General features: G+C 39.2%; 2 non-coding genes across 2 annotated transcripts; both read left to right on the top strand.

The window, feature by feature from the left end:
• The first annotated feature begins 522 nt into the window (after positions 1 to 522).
• trnaa-cgc (transfer RNA alanine (anticodon CGC)) lies at positions 523 to 594 on the top strand. Its single transcript has one exon. It is a non-coding gene; the product is annotated as a tRNA-Ala (tRNA).
• Positions 595 to 796: 202 nt separating this feature from the next.
• Positions 797 to 868, top strand: trnaa-ugc (transfer RNA alanine (anticodon UGC)). The gene has a single exon. It is a non-coding gene; the product is annotated as a tRNA-Ala (tRNA).
• The last annotated feature ends 7,513 nt before the right edge of the window (positions 869 to 8,381 follow it).

Genomic DNA, 8,381 nt, shown 5'->3' with positions numbered 1-8,381 from the left:
ATACACACATTCCTGTTGCTAGTTTCACTTTATTTCACTGATGGTAGTGCGGCATAGAAATGTGCCAATAAAGGCTCTTAAGAAAAAGACTACTGGCTGGAAAACAAGGTAAACACTGAACTATTTCAAATATTCAAAAAAGAGAAGAAGAAAAAGTGAAGACGGAGAAAGAATATGCATTAAATGGATTTGTTAGACCTGAATGATACATAAAGTACTTTTAGTAAGAAATAGTAACAATTGTTAAACTGTACAGGACACCTTTAATCTAATAGTCTATGAAACTAAACAATATTAAAGGAGCATATTATGTTTATTTTCAGGTCTATATGTCAAAAAGCATATGTCCTCTTTAAATGTGGCAAAGTGCATTATAATTCAACAAATCTGTGACATTTCATCACATATTTGTAAGCAATAACTGCAGCAAGCAGTAAATGGAGAAAAAGTGTTGACATTCATACTGTTGCCCGCTTCTTCAAATAAAGGTTGAATTATAAAACTGCAATTGTTAGCTGCAGAGGGGATGTAGCTCAGTGGTAGAGCGCATGCTTCGCATGTATGAGGTCCTGGGATCAATCCCCAGCATCTCCACTTCTTATGTACTTTGGTATGGCACAAGGCACTTTACCAACTGAGTAATGTTCTCAATTGAGTTACATAAATCAAGGATGGTGTACATAAAAGCTTAGAATAAAGCTGATACATCAGTTCAGCTGCTCTGAAAGGTTATGACATTCATCCTCAGGTGCACCCTTAGAAAAAAGTCTTAATAATAAAATAACCTTTCAATTGAGGGGATGTAGCTCAGTGGTAGAGCGCTTGCTTTGCATGTAAGAGGTCCTGGGTTCAATCCCCAGCATCTCCACTTCTTATTACAATGAAGCAAAGCAGGAATCTTTCCAGAGTGGGTGATGGTTGGTTGGGTCAGCAAATTCTAACCCATTGTTCAAAGGTGCTTTATGTAAAACTATTCACCACAAAACAGTTGTAGCCTTGTGTTGCCACGAAGGTGAATGTCAGCTGCTCTCACACAGAAAAATGTGATTTTTCTTCTATTGAATTTTCAGCTACTGCAGCTTTCACAAGGGTTAAACAACCCCCGTTGTCCTCCAACTTGAATTTTTCATTCATTGTATACACTGTGATGTGATGAATCGGTACACAGTAATATGAAACATGCACTGTTCTGTTTAATGTCATTTTATCTTAACCTTTACTTATATCCATCTCTCTCTCTCATTTGTCCCTGTGAGTCCTTTCCTTAAGCAAACAGAAAACAGCAGGAGAGATGAAATGAAGACGGTAATAAGAAGGGGGTTGAGACTCAAGAAAGAGGTAGAAGGGGGAGAGCGAGCAGAGGGGGGTGGAATAAGGAGTAGAGGGCTTTGTTGTGTGTTGTACTCGTTGAGAACACTCTAAAATTGCATCTATTAATAAAAGACATGGTTCAATAATCAGCACATGAATATGGATTCATAATTTCATTTGGAGGGAGAACAGGTTGACTGAAGGAAGGAATGAGGAATGAATCCAGCTGCTCCTTGGTTTTTAAGCTTTCGTGACCGGGGACTGAAAGAAGAAATTCAGAGGGAATTAAAAAGGGAGCGAAGGAGTGACAGGAGGGAGGAGGAAGCGAGTGGCGTCTTTCCCACCCAAACATCTGCTGACTGATTACCAGGACACTTCTAGAAGAGAGGAGAGGAGAGGAGAGGAGAGGAGAGGAGAGGAGAGGAGAGGAGAGGAGAGGAGAGGAGAGGAGAGGAGAGGAGAGGAGAGGAACAGACTTAAAGTTTTTCTGAGAGCTAAAATAGAAATTGAAAGGTGGGTAGTGCACATAAATCATATGTTCATTAAATACTGTATGAGATTAGAGCATATTTTATGGAGCTTTGAGTCCCTTTTAAGAAAAAAGGGTTCATCCCTCATGAGCAGAGAGCAGAGTAAAGTAGACTAAAACTCCATGTCTTATTCTCAGTCTCTCCGTGGTGTGTGTATGTGTGAGAGATCTATCTAGTATATGGGCCAAAAGCTACTTATTGTGTGTGTCACCCATAAAGATTTAAAAACAGAACATTTAGTATGTATATACAGTATAACTACTCTGTGTGGTTCATTCTGAGGGAAGACTGTGAAGGCTCAGAAAATGAACAGTATGTAAGGGGTTAAACCAGCCCAATATCCGTATTGGAATTTTGCCCATATTGGATATTTCCACACATCACGATTTATGTGCCAACATTCAGTGGCAATGCAGGAAGTAGAGTATCCTTCATGCAGTGATGTGGAAAGTAAGGGTATGGAGGTCAGGGTGGTGGATGGGTATGTAGCACGTCGGACTCTTCCTGCAGGAGAGCACAGTCCGTTTTCTGTATTGCATGACTGCAGCTCTGTGTAGCACTTTAGCCTAAGACAAATTTCCCTCGAGACATTAAAGTTTATCTTATCTTATCTTATTCTGTCACAGCTGCCATAACCATGACGGTCCCTTAACCTTACCCAAGTATTGCAGTTGCTCAACTATCTTTAACCACATTTTATTATATGCACAGTCTTCCTAAATGTAACCATACTGTTGTTGCCATGTGCAGATATTGCATTGGAGACTTTTAGAGAAAGTATGATTTCATGTGGGAAAAAAACAAGCGTCTAATTTGTCTCTAAAAATCTAACTGACTAAAGACAATGAAAAGTGGCATTGCATTTTCATTCATCTTGTGATGGAGAAACAAAGCTTGGAGTGACACTGCAACTTTTTTTTAAAACTTAGTGCCTCCATGAATGAATATCTGTTGTATCCCATTTACCTGCTCATGCAGTGATCACAAAAAACACTTCATTTCAAACCTGACTGCACTTTATTGAGTTTGCATGAGATGCTGTAAACGCAGTAAAGTGCAGTCGAGTACGTGATGCTGTCGTGTATTCTGTAATACACAGAGACGAATGCTTGACTTCCAGTATCCGCTGATGTTTTCGATACAATCCCCCTCAACTGCATTGCGGTGACAGTTCATCTCCCGTGCGAGCAAGACTGAAGAGATTTTTTTAGACAATGTCAGAAAAAATTCTGCAGTTTTTCTTTTGTCTGTATGAACAGGTAGTTTCTCAGGAGTAAATTTAACCTGACAGCAGTAGTCGCTGGTGTTTCCCCTTGGGCAAAACCCAATAAATACCGATCTGTTCAAGGGAGACAGGGAGGGGGGGTAACACGCACAAAAATCACAAGTAAATGTCAGCAAATATTATATCAGGTTAGCCAGTCACTCTTCTGACTGCCACTATTTAGTTTTTTCATTACTTCTTTGCTCAGATATTCTCTTGTGCCTCACTCCTCTCAGTCCATCCTTGAGCTTGGATGTATTTGCCTCTTTTTTTGCCTTCATCTTCTTTCATCCACCCCACTTTTGTTCTAGAGTCTCAAACCCTTAACCTTGACTGTACACCAGCAGACGACTGGTTATTAAAATTCAGTTTATTGGCTATGGAAGATGGTAAGAATGCTGGACACAATTTGTTGACTTTGGATATCCTCCTCTCTATCCTCCTCTCTAAGTAAGTAAGTAAGTAAGATACACTCTTCAAAAATAAAGTGGCAAAAGCAGACATCAAACAGAGGCCATAAAATGCTTCAAACAAAGTGCTTGTTGGCCCATTCAGCAGCGTTGAATCCCCCTCCTTCTACACCTTTCTGACATTGACACGAGGCTGCACTTGACCATTTCTGTAACCTTACATACAACCCAACAAGCATGCACCCTTTACACAATGATTGGCCAGGTGTACAGAGGTGTAAAAGCAGCCTTGTAAAGTACATTTAAACTTCTATCCCAATTATTTTCTCCTTTCTCATACAACTGCCATTTTAACGATTGTAACACCTTGTGCGAGTTTTTTACTGACCCTTTTAGTGTGGCCGTGCCTTCAGCTTTTGTCATCCATACCTTAGCCTTTACAGAGTGTGCATCTATTAGTAGTGGTGTGGAAATATCATCTCAGAAGTCAAAGAACTTGTCCAAAGACATATTCCTTAGTAAATAACAACATAATTATAATAAGGAGATGATTTACACAAGAATTTGTACTGCAGCTACTACAGTCACTGTCTTCTAACACTTGATTGTCTCATTTATAAGTTGATTCGGATAAAAGCGTCTGCCAAATAACAAAATGTAAATGTAAGACCTTTTCTTCATGTTAATGGTCACACAAGAAAAACTGGTCCATATTTTATATCCCTCCAATTACATGTAAAGTGGCAGCTGAATTGCTCCTGGGCTAACTCATTCAAGTCTTCCTCTCATCTACCCACTCTCCAGTATTCCAGGCTCTCATTCCCCCTCCGTGTCTTCATCCCTTCCTCCATCTCACCACCAAACATAAAGTCCTCCCCAGCATCTCCTTTGAGCTCCTTCAACTCCCTGAAGACAGACAGGGAAGCAGGCTTTTGGGGGATGGGGTGATGGTGGTGGTGGTGGTGCTGATGGGGGGGATGGAGGGAAGGGTGTGAAGAACAGTGTTCCCAGAATGTCAACACCCACACATGTGCACGTCAACTCACATACATACGCACATCGGAGAGCCAGATTTCTAAACCATACCTCCTGGCACACGCACCAACACTCGCACACAACTGCTGCCAATCGCTCCACCCAAAACCCCCTCTGAGGCCCCTCTGTGGTTTAATTGGTGTAATTATATTTGCATAAGTCTGTCCCGTTTGAGCTAACACACACGCACACACACACTCCTGACAAGTTTTAATAGGCAAGATAATTGAATATGGTTCTCCCACTAGTGCCCTGAAGGGTCTATCTGTATATTCTGCAAAAAAATCGGCGCTCCATACGTTTACTTAGGCAAATAGGACAGCGTTTGCCACTAGATCAGCTGTTAATTATCTACTTCAACGGTTAATGGACTGAAGGAAGCATTTGAGGTCATTTTATAGCTGATTATGAAAGGTAACAAACTGCATCCAACACTTCATCAGAAGATAACCTCCTTGATGGTGTCATTCTGTTAACAAAGTTGTTTCTATGCGTGAATCCACGCCTCTTCTGAAAAAACAAGTTAATGAAAAAGAGCAGAAATAATGAAGGCTTGAAGTGGAAATCAACTTGACATTTTCCCAAGTGTAATTTTTTTTTTTCCCCTAATTTATACAAGGTTACAGCTTAATATGTGAGACTGAATGAAAGTCTGTTTCTTGTTCAGTGTGAGCAACAACAAGGGAAACATAATTACTAGCTAAGCAGTGCAGCTGAAGATGCTGATTAAAGTAGTTATAAAAGACATTTAGTTGTTTTCTTTGCTGCTGGAGTAATCTGAGGAAACCTTGAGGTAGTCTATTAAAGGAAAGATTTATTTTATGGATAATTAATTATCATATCAAACAGTATATTTAGAGTTCATGATAAAAAAGAGCCTTTGTACTAATAAAAGTATCACACCAAACCCCTAAATGAGCTATAGAAGGTTGCATTCCTGAATAAACTGGTTTTCATTTTATAGCTGAATGCTGAACTCACTGGAATGGAATGTAATAAAGTGTAAAGTATAAAGAGTCTTTAAACAACCCTTATCTAAGTGTAATGTAGAAATGCACCAAGCTAGTTTAAGGACTCAAGATACTACCCTGAACTTTTTTTTAAGTTCAATAAAATTTCCCGAGACTGATCATTCTGGTGAAGTTCAACAGAAGTCTGTTTGTGGGTTTCTTATGATGTCAGAGAACTTTCCATCACTCACATTTCACTGAAGAGACTTAGGTGTTGGAAAGACCTATATCAGACCCACAAAACAACATTCTCTCCACTTACAATATATGACAACAGGAGAAATATTTTCCTACCAGCGATGACTCACCTCCTAAATATCACAAAATGTCACTGCTCCTCATCATAACATTTGCTAGTCCCACTTTCAGTGCAATGACGACCAGCTTTGATCAGTTTAATTAAATTGGGTCAGGCACCAAATTGATCCAAGACACTAAAATAAAATTGACAATTTCTTCACACTCCAGGACACTGGCCCCCAAAACTTCTTTGCTTGTGACCCTTAATGGACAAGCAATGCCTGCACTTCTTGAGCAGACTTTTTACATGTTTCATGTGTCTATGAACTGTGATTCAGAGTGATGCCTTCTCATACTTAATCATTGATAGTTTTTTGTCCTGAGGAGGTGAAACTCTCCATTATTTCATGAGGAAAAAGCTAAAATTATACAAATGCCTGAAATATTAAACAATTTGCTTCCTCTTTTCTTACTTGCGACCCTTTGGGGCCCCCCAGGCCCCTGGCTAGGAACCAGTTCTCCAGTAAACACTCACAAGTTCTTCTGTGTTAAACCAACTGCTGGCTAAAAATCCATATTGTGGCTTAAAATCTGGCACACATTTGTCAATAGCCTTCTCCACTGCTGCTCTAAATTACATACTGCACACTGCTGGTGCACTAGAGTAATGTGGAGCCACTAATATATAAGTGGGCATGGTTTCATTAAATTACATGCAGTGAAATACCTTAAAGATATTATTAAAAAACAGATTTTTTGACACAAATTGCCTTCTAAAGTACCACCGACTGAAATAGCTAAGTGTTTGAAATGATCTTAACAATAAGAAAATGACACCCAATCTTCTGCACCTCAAAGCGATTTCAAATGATCTCTCATGCTGAGACACCTCCACTGGTCACAGCCACAGTTTTACATAATGCCCTGTTGCATTTTCAAGCTTATCTTTTTTTATTCACAGAAGGTTTTTTCCTTTCTTTTGCTTTGTTAACCACATCTCCCTTCCCCCTCTCTCTTCCTCTCTCTCTCTCTTTTTCATTTATGAACTCACCTCACCTACACTATCCATCCCTACCCCCTTCTCCTCCTCCTCCTCCACCTCCTCCTCTTCATTTTCCACATACACCAAAACCCCTCGCCTAAAAATGAAATCTGATTTTCAGTCTCTCTCACTCTCTCCGGTTCTCTCTTTTTCTCTATCTCTCTCTGGATAAGGGTCTCTGGGTCTTTTGTTCATCCACCCGCTCATGTGGCCTCCTCTCGTTGCCACGGCAACCGGGTGTATACATACTGTTGCTCCAGGAGAAAGAAAAATCGACATGGAAAAGAGAAAGGGATGCAGTGAGATGCAGTCAGATGAGAGTTTGACAGGGATGAGATGGAGTCAGAATCAGGGGAGGAAGAGAGAGAACGATAAGGCATAAAGGACAAAATGAAGACATGAAAGTGTTAGAAGAATGGAACGATTAAGAAAAGTGAGAGGAACAAAAAAGAGAAGACAAAGGAATACAGAAATGACTGGTTGCATGAATTAGGAAGACACACACATCCTTTTCCTTACTGCTACAGGATAATTTCTTCCCAGCTCTGATCATTTCCCTCTGAATGAAACGACTGTCTAATATCAACCCCAAAACAAATTTATAGATGCGATTCCTGTTTCAGTGCTCAGCATTTCTTCATTTCTTATCAATTTGTTTGGCGGAGGATAATTGAATTCTTTTTTTTAGATGCACAGCAAAGTTTAATCTAATCTCTTGTCCTGGAACTCATCCCGTGTGTTTCATATCAGAGACTGATTGTACTATTGGGATTTAATCTTGACTGTGCTGAAGTCACATACTGCAAAATGCTCCGAAACAAGAGCATCAGCAAAATTGTATAAATTGAAAATGTGCTGCAATGAGAATGCAAAATGTAAAAATGTTTCTCAGCGTGCATGGCAAGCCCACAATTTACAAGTTAAACTTTGAAGTTGATTCATTTGAATGTAATTACACTACAAAAATCAATAGAGCTGCAATTTATAGTTGTACCAAAACCCCTTAAATGAGAAGGTGAGAAAGACACTCATTAAATATGCTATTAGAAAACATTTGGAGCCATTAAAAAATGGTGTAAATGATAAATGAATTTAATTGCAAAGTTCTTAAAGAAAATTGGTTGTTTAAAGCTTCAAAGATTATATACAGAAGAGAGAGAGAGAGAGTGTAGATGGAGGGAATAAATTAATAAAGGTGACATGGTGGATTAAACCAATGACGCTGTGAATAGATGATATCTTACTTAATATAATTCTGTCTAATGCTTATCTTGTCTGTCTTCTTCTAGAACATCTCTTTTGTAATAAATATATTAAAAATGGGAACAGACATCACAAAAAGGAACATGCAAAGGAAGGACGAAATGGAATGGGTGGCGAAAAACTTACAAAGGAATTGAATCAGTGAGGACAGAATCAAAGTTTAAATAAAAAAAGAAAAGATTGAGAGAGCAAAAAGAAGGAGAAAGAGAGACACAGAGAAACAATGAATATCAGCATCCTCATCCGAGCAGCATCTTTTTCCACCCAGTTGTCTGT

This window comes from Scomber scombrus, chromosome 23, assembly GCF_963691925.1.
Source record: "Scomber scombrus chromosome 23, fScoSco1.1, whole genome shotgun sequence".
Classification (NCBI taxonomy): domain Eukaryota; kingdom Metazoa; phylum Chordata; class Actinopteri; order Scombriformes; family Scombridae; genus Scomber; species Scomber scombrus.
The sequence above is the reverse complement of the archived record's forward strand: the minus strand, read 5'-3'. Positions and strand labels throughout refer to the sequence as shown.